Source organism: Capsicum annuum, chromosome 10, assembly GCF_002878395.1.
Source record: "Capsicum annuum cultivar UCD-10X-F1 chromosome 10, UCD10Xv1.1, whole genome shotgun sequence".
Lineage (NCBI taxonomy): Eukaryota > Viridiplantae > Streptophyta > Magnoliopsida > Solanales > Solanaceae > Capsicum > Capsicum annuum.
The window spans coordinates 124296854-124305494 of NC_061120.1; positions in this window are offsets into that span (position 1 = coordinate 124296854).

Sequence of the window (8641 nt, forward strand, 5' to 3'; positions counted from 1 at the left end):
TTTGGATGATCACCATGACACGGTAAAAGTGACATCATCATTAGCACTATGATGCGGCACTATCATGGTGAGCTGCTGGAATTATGATCCTAACATGACCCAATCCTCGTTTGAAAAATCCAAAACTCCCCCGAGACATGCTCCTTACACCCCTGAACATGACTTAACTCAAAAACCAACATCTCGAGGTCAGGAAGATCAATTTAAAATCCTCAAAGTTAAAATTCCTTAAAAATAACTAAGTCCCCAACACTTAGTGAAATTTTCAGGATTTAAGTCTCTTATGCATGCGACATGGGTTTCTCCAAATTGAAAAAATTTTAACTTGGAATTTGCATTAATCTCAACCCACTTTATAATCTTGGTCTAAAGTATGGATAATTTCATGGTTTATCTGTTTTGAACCCGTTGCATTGTATTAAAGGATAAATGGATATGAATATGGTTTTGAATGGCCGTAGTAGACTTTATTTTGGATTTTAAATGGAACTTGCGAGTCTAATTTGGCTGTGTGGATTTGGTTTGCCATAATTAATTTATCTTGCAAGCATATTGGTATGATGATACCAAGTGGTAAATTCCTTAATGAATGACGTCTGGGTTAATAAATTCGTTTATATGTAAATTATTTTAATTTGGGATTAATGAAAATTTTGTAGCTTACCGTGAAGGTGTAAGTCTCAGGGGGACGAACACTGGAAACCATGTTTGGCGGTGTTGAGGGTCTATATGATGGTGTGCTTTATAACACCCTAAACAAATTGGACCAATCTTCATATGTACTTATACCTGAATCTATAAAATTTATTGTATCTAGGTGGTCGTGTCTTAAGCGTAGGGGTGTTGGATATGAATTAAGGGTATAAGAAATCTCTAAATAAATTTCAGTTGAAAGGTCCTTTAATGATTAGGTTTTTTGTATACGTTCATACAAGGATAAAACTTAAATAATAATTTCTCCTAGAATACTTAGAGCTACGTGACCCATTGCCTAGCAACTTAAAGATTTTTTAATCTTCTTTCCAATACCACCAACAACTCATAAATCAGAGTCTAGAGTAAAAATTTAGGTATGTTTTGCTAAGAACAATCAAAATAGCCTACCAGACGAAAATTTTCTATTCTTCTCTTATTTTTTCACATTCTAGGAGGGGTTATTTTGTCCTTTACTTTTCCCATAACCCCCAATACCTTTTAAAAACTCTTTCTTATTAGTTTTATACAATTTTTTCTGCCTTAACACCTCTCTCCTTTCAATCAAACTCAAGCTTAAGAAATATAGGAGAATTGGATCAAAAATCAAGATTAGTTCTCCTCCTTCCTATCACTAGTTTCTCTAATGTTTGAAGGTATGTAAGAACATCTTTATGTATTCTTCAAATTTTATGTCCACCAATTCAATTTGTTCAAGATAAACTAGAATTGAAGGAACTCTCATACTCCTATTCCCCAATGAAATGCATAAATATGTTTTTCCCAAATACTTTGGGTAATAAAAGAAAAGTAACATCTTTCTTTGTTCATCATCATTCATCCTTTTAACTGTTGATATGGTTTGAACCAATTGTAGCTCTATAAGCATTTGAATAACTGGTTGTATGACTGTTGCACTTGTATAATTATTCCACCAGTTGTAAGACTATTTTACATTGTTTGCTTTGTATGGTTTTCTTCCTATTTTTGCAAAATATTGACCTGATGGCCTATTAAATAGCTCTTTAAAGTGAACTTCCTAAATTGATATTGTCAGATTCTTAGATTGGGAGTTTGAGTTCAATTTTTAATGTTAATAACTATTTTATCTCCTATTAGGATCTCATATCAATCTGTTTTCCAGAATCTCAGGTAGTAGATGGTTGTATTGCAATATTTTAGCCCAATCATCCAAGTTAAAATCTTAGTCATGCTATCATGTAATTGTTTTTATTAAAGTTATAAGATATAATTTATTAAACTCTTGAAAGTATAATTGTTGTTCCATAATCCATAAGAAGGTAACCTTTCTCAACATCCGTAAAACTCTTTGCACTGTGATGTATACATTATGAATTTGTAAGTCTTAGTATAATAATACCAACTTCCCATCAATCCCCCATTGATTTAATAGATACTTAATAATATGAACATGAATTTTTTTTACAAGAATGTTTCCAATCATGTACATGAATTATATCATTTTGAACCATGAAATTACCTATCATGACTCTCCAATATTGATAGTGTTAACTCATGAATATGAACCGATTACAGCTAACTCTCAATTTGATCCTAAAGTGGCTATACATAATTATGAGCCTAAAAGGGCTAGACCGTGATCATGATCCTAAAAGGCCAAAATATGAACATAAATGTAACAAGACTAATATTTTGATCAAGAACTAATCAGATAAATAAGATAACGTCAGGAGCATAAGGGAGTTAGTTAGTTGACCTTGATGGTATAGGTTGAAATGACAAATGAGCGAAACTATATTTTCCGATATAGGATAGAGATTATTCTGTAAGTCAAACGACTCTTTTTTTCATGTATCCCAAAAAGAGGCTAACCATAGATACTTGCTAGCAAATTATATCATGTCATGTCCTATGCCTAATAAGGTATAAGATGGCTTAGCTAATCAAGTCGAGATCAGACTTCATGCACTCACATGTTGGTTTATAAGGGTTCACTACTTTCTCCCACAAATAATTAAAGGAATTAAATCTACCTTTCTTGGTAAATTATAAATTTAGTTTATATTTTTGTTCCTTTCCAGTTGTCTTCACTTATTTTTGAATTTATTATCATTTCTAATCTTTTGTTTTACTACCTTCCTGAATTGGTTTTATATACCAATACATTCCATATATTGACCATTTTTGGCGCTACATTATTCATAATGTAGGTTTGGGATCTCAAATGTGCGGTCAGGCTCCTTATTAGGATTATCTTATTCTGCTATTGGTGATCTTCCTTTCTACCGCGGGAAAATTTAGATATGATAATTTCTCTATGCTCTTTTCAGTTTTGGGGTATGCCGGGGCCTTTTTCCTATGGTTATAGTTAGTCAGTAGAGGCTGCAAAAACTAGTTTAGTTGTCAGAAAGATCTTACAACTTTTAGTCTAATTTATCATGACTATTGTATCTTTATACATTAAGTGATATTAATGAACTTTGATGAAAGACTTTCTCCTTTAAGAAATCGTATTTTATATTATTTTCTCTCTATTCATTATGTTAGTTGTAAGATCATATGATATGCCAGAACATTTGCTCATACTAGCAATAGTATTGGGTGTGTGCCACATTCAAGTCCTCATCTTGGACGTGACATGCTTGGTGCACACTAGATATACATATTGGGATAGCTATTGCCATGGTGGCTTTAGTTTCCCCTTAGTTTTTCCTTGGTTCATGCGGCTAACACGCACTGGGTCTTTTTCAGCAGTGGGAGCTGAACTCATATAGCCCATGGGTACTTTTAGAACCGAGAGAGCTATACAATTCAGGTTAAATCTTTAAACTCATGTACATAACCCTTGTCACTTTCCCATCATCTTATATACATGTATATGAATGTAGTGCATATTGCTTATGATTGGCTTTTTTATAATTATATTATTTTATCCTTATTCTCTGAGTTACAAGCTAGTGTTTATCCTACTGACAGTCCTCTGATGCTACATAGTTTTATGATGTAGGTCCTAAGGGGTTTCTATTACTCTTGTCCAGCATTACGTAGTCGAGCAGTCTATTGAGTTGTTGTGAAGGGGTGAACCTTCATCCTTCGGAAAGCCTTGTTATTTTATTATTCTTTCTTTATTGTCATAGTACTTTTGTGTTATTGTTGATCATAGTCAAAGGCATGTCCCAATTTAGATATTATTCTAGTTTTAGAGGCTTTTGTAGACAAGTATGGGTTGAATTGTTGGTTTTGACACTTAGAACTTTTGTTGGGCTTACTTATCTTTAATTACTATCTTATTTGGCTTCCGAATTACTATTATTGTTGTTCTCTTAATGTTAGGATAAGGGGGTTATCTTTTGCCCATGGTGGGCTTAAGATACCCATCAAGACTGGGTGCTGATTTGGATCATCACAATAAGTAAACAGTGGGTGCACCTTGAACGTACATTTCTTGAATTTGGACTATATTTAATCCACACCCTTTAAATCGCTAATATATATATATATATGTATATATATATATATACATATATATATGTATATATATATACACACACACATACACTAGTATTTGAAATATGTGCCTCAAGCAATTAGAACACATTTTTTATTCATAGTTGAAATTGTAATAGACTGGGTAGCAAAAAAGTCATAGTAAAAAATGTAAGTCGAAACATGTAAACAAATGTCTTGAAATGACTTCTCTCTTAGGTGGACATTTGTTAGATATTCTTTGGACCCACAAAATAGGATTATTTAAATTAGATATTTTCTGTAAAATTTATTGTAAGTAACAAATTTATGTTGTTACGGACGAACATATACTATATTTGTATCTACTACTTCCTTGTAGACAATGTTCTTGGTGTATATTCTAATTTTTCTCTTTGGCTAGTCTGTCATGATTAGGACTCTTATTGTGGCCACTGATATCCCTGTTGAAAGTACAACATATAATTGTCCATGTTAGAAGACATGTTGGGTAAAATACAAGCCGACATTTGAAATTATTTGTCCTGAAGCTTTATTTATTGTCATGGCAAAACAAAGACGTATTGAAAATCACTTTCAAATAAAGTTGAAAGGGCATCCTTCATTTTCAGAAGGTGACAATTGTATTCTAGGAATAAATGCATCCTTGGCGGCACAATGTACCATCATTATTTGGGCATGTATGACATTGTTAAATTCTTTGCATATCATCCTTGTTTCATTACATAAACCATTTGAAGTATCCAAATTCCTCAGTAATATTATAGGTTCATTCTCCTTCAAAACTAACCTGTTCTTAAAAGGAACCATTTCTTTTTATAGTTTAACTATGTTTTCATATGCATTCACAAGTTAATTGAAGCCGATAAATTGAATAAAGGTATATAAAAAATTATTGGTAGAATACCTATGCGGTAGGAGGCTAGTTGGTGTCAATATATTTAGATATTCTACCTGATAATAATCAATTGTGTCATCTTCTAGAGAGTCGAACTAATGAATATCTTGCTTTCGCTTGGAAATGTTGATATCATTCTCTCAATTAGGTGATCAATATATTTTTGCTAGCTAAGATAGCCCGATAAGGGACATATTTTTCATTTCTATGTTGTTCTTGAAATGAAGGATAAATTTCTTTGATTAAGCAATTTTCAGCATCCTCAGTGCAATTGTATTTGTCTATTAGTTATTCAGGTAGAAGGATCAAGTTATCTTTTATTGTTGGTTCCACCTATTTCCAATTCAAAGTAAGAACTCACTAAATTTTAGATATGTTCTTGCCCCCATATTTTTTGTTAAATGAATCTTCTACTTTAAAGGCCAAAAATACGATTTCACCAAACTTGGATTAACAGTTTCTAATCTTGTAGACTTCGAGAATAACTGATAATACCTAACAAAAATCTCCTCCAAATACCATCAGTTTTCCACCTAATTGATATTTCTATATTAATTATATCTCTAAAGCTTCAATCAACTGTTTTCAATATTATCCCGCTTCTCCATTGGTGCCTCATCCCATATTGCTAGTTTTGTGTTTCTGATTAACTTGGTTGCACAACTTTGTTTGGACATATTTACCATCATTGTTTTATTTGTTTGAAGTAAAATGTCAAACCTTGAATGAGTTGTACATCCTTCGGGCATAATAAAAGTTGCCACGACACTGATTGTTGTTGTTAAGTCTATAATTGCTCTTGATCTAACATTTGCACGTAATGCTCACTATGAATATATTTTGCTAGTTCCTCCAGACCCATTTACAAAAAAGACTAAAGCTCTTCAAAAATCGACCCTCTGCAAGATGTCGTTGAAAGCTTGCACCTGTTTAGGATTTAGTTTTGATTGTGAATCAAAATCTTCACAAGGTACTTGCACTGACAATTCTTCAAGTATTTCCCTATATTTTGAGGCAGGAACAAGTGGATTTGAGTGGCTTTTTTGGTTTTTCACACTCATGGATACTGTGTCCATACTTTCCAAATAATAATTAACACTCTTTAGCGTACATTATGGCTAAGCAACATAGGAATCATTATGTATTCTACAATAGTCTTCTAACAAAAAATACATGATACATGTCATATATGTTTATATATACATGTGGGTCAGATATGTATCTCGGTAAATACATATGCAGATAAATATATGTATGTTTTCTACCGTAAATACATATGCAAATCTGTATGTCTATTGATTTGTCTATTTTTTAAATATGTATATGTGATATAGATATTAATCTTTTTAAAAAAATAGAGATAGAAGAGTAAAAAAATGAAAAAAAAAAGACAAAAATGAAAAATAAAAATCTGGAAAAAAAAACAGTGAAAAAGGAAAAAGAAGAAATAGAAACTAGAAATAAAAGTGTAAAAGCAAAAGAAAAAAAGAAGAAGAAGAAAATGAAAAAAAAATATGAGAAAGAAAAAAATAAGAAAAAGAAAAAAGAAAAAAATACAAAAAAATGAAAAAGCAAAAAAAAAAAGAGAAGTAAAAGAGAGAAAATAAAGAGGAAAGAAAAGGATGAAAAAGAAAAAGAAATTAAAATAAAAAATAAAACTATAAAAAGATAAAAAAAAAAAAACTAATAAGAAAAAAAGTTAGAGATATGAGAGAGTGATATTTGAAATTTTGAATATCATGAAGATAATAATCTTCATAATTGAGTTTGATTTGGAAAAGGAATCAACTAATTTAAATTAGAGTAATTTATGGAAAAGGAAAAAAAATAAAAGATGAATCTAAGAGATTTTAAACAATAAAAAGTAAAGTAAAAATCAGTAAAGAGAAAGAGAAGTAGCATGAAAAGGAAATCATATATCTGATAACTTCTCAAAGGCAATAAGTGGAGACCATACTTAAAATAATGTTTTATTTGGTGCATAACGTAATTTTGTTAAAGTATTATTATTTTTCATAATGTTTTAAGTATGCTACTTCTCCTAATTTTTCCTTCCAAATATAATATTGCGGGAATTCTCTGTATAGGTATTTTCATGTTTCACTGTTACACATTCTAAAATAATCTGTAAGCATTGTCCATTGTACATTATCCCAGACAATGACACTTTGTAAATTTTGATTGCTCCAATAAAATACTACGCCTTAATATAAAATTAGTATCTCATATCATATAGATGTTCCACAATTGAGAACTGACATACACAAAGCTATCAGTATGAAAATACCTTTTAAAAGTTGAAATCAACTTGTTCTTTAAATCTTGAAAACTCTTCTCACAGGCATCATTCCATTGGAATTTGGATGCTTTATAGGTTAGCTTGGTTAAGGATGCTGAAATGGAAGAAAAGACTTCAACAAACCTTCTATAATAACTGGCCAACCCGAGAAAACTTTGAATTTTCGTAGGCGTTGTAGGCCTTGGCTAGTTCTTCACAGCTTCTATCTTTTGAGGATCAACCTTTATCTCTTCACTAGATACAATATGACCCAAAAATGCCACCGACTTTAACCAAAACTCACATTTAGAGAACTTTGCATAAATCTTACAATCACGAAGAGTCTGCAATGCCTGTCATAAGTGATTGGCATGGTCCACTTCTTATCTAGAATAAACTAGAATATCATCTATAAAAACTATCACAAATACATCCAGGAATGGCTTAAACAACCTATTCATCAAATCTATAAAAGCTGCGGGTGCATTTGTTAGCCCAAATGATATAACTAGAAACTCATAATGACCATACCGTGTTTGGAAGTTGTCTTGGGTATATCCTTCTCTTTGAACCTCACTTGGTGGTAACCTGACCTCAAATCAATCTTGGAAAAGCACTTAGCGCCCTGTAACTGATCAAATAAATCACCAATTCTTGGGAGAGGATATTTATTCTTAATAGTCACCTTATTCAATTGTCGATAATCAATACACATCCTCAGGGAGCCATCTTTTTTACTCACAAATAACACTGGTGCTCCCCAGGGGGACATACTAGGCCTTATGAATCCCTTCTTTAGCAAATCTTTCAATTGTTTTTTCAATTCTCGTAATTCTGCTGGGGCCATTCTATACGGAGGAATGGAGATTGGTTGGGTGCCTGGTATTACATCAATACCAAACTTTACTTTTCGTTCAGAATGAAAACCTAGAAGATCTTCAAGAAATACATCAGAAAATTCATTTACCACCGGAACAGTGTGAAGAGTTGGTGGCTCCACTTTTGTATCCATTACTCTAACTAAATGATATATGTATCCCTTGGAAATCATTCTTCTTGCCTTAAAATAAGAAATAAATCTACCTCTTGTGCGCCAATTTCACCTTTCAATTCACGGACTGATTCATTTGGAAAATGGAAATATACCTTTTTCATACAACATTCAATTGTGGCATAACAAGACGCCAACCAGTCCAGACCCATTATAACATCAAAATCCATCATTTCTAACTCCACAAGATCATCCATCATATCACGATCACAAACAGTTACTATGCAGTTTCGGTAAACCCATCTAGCTATAA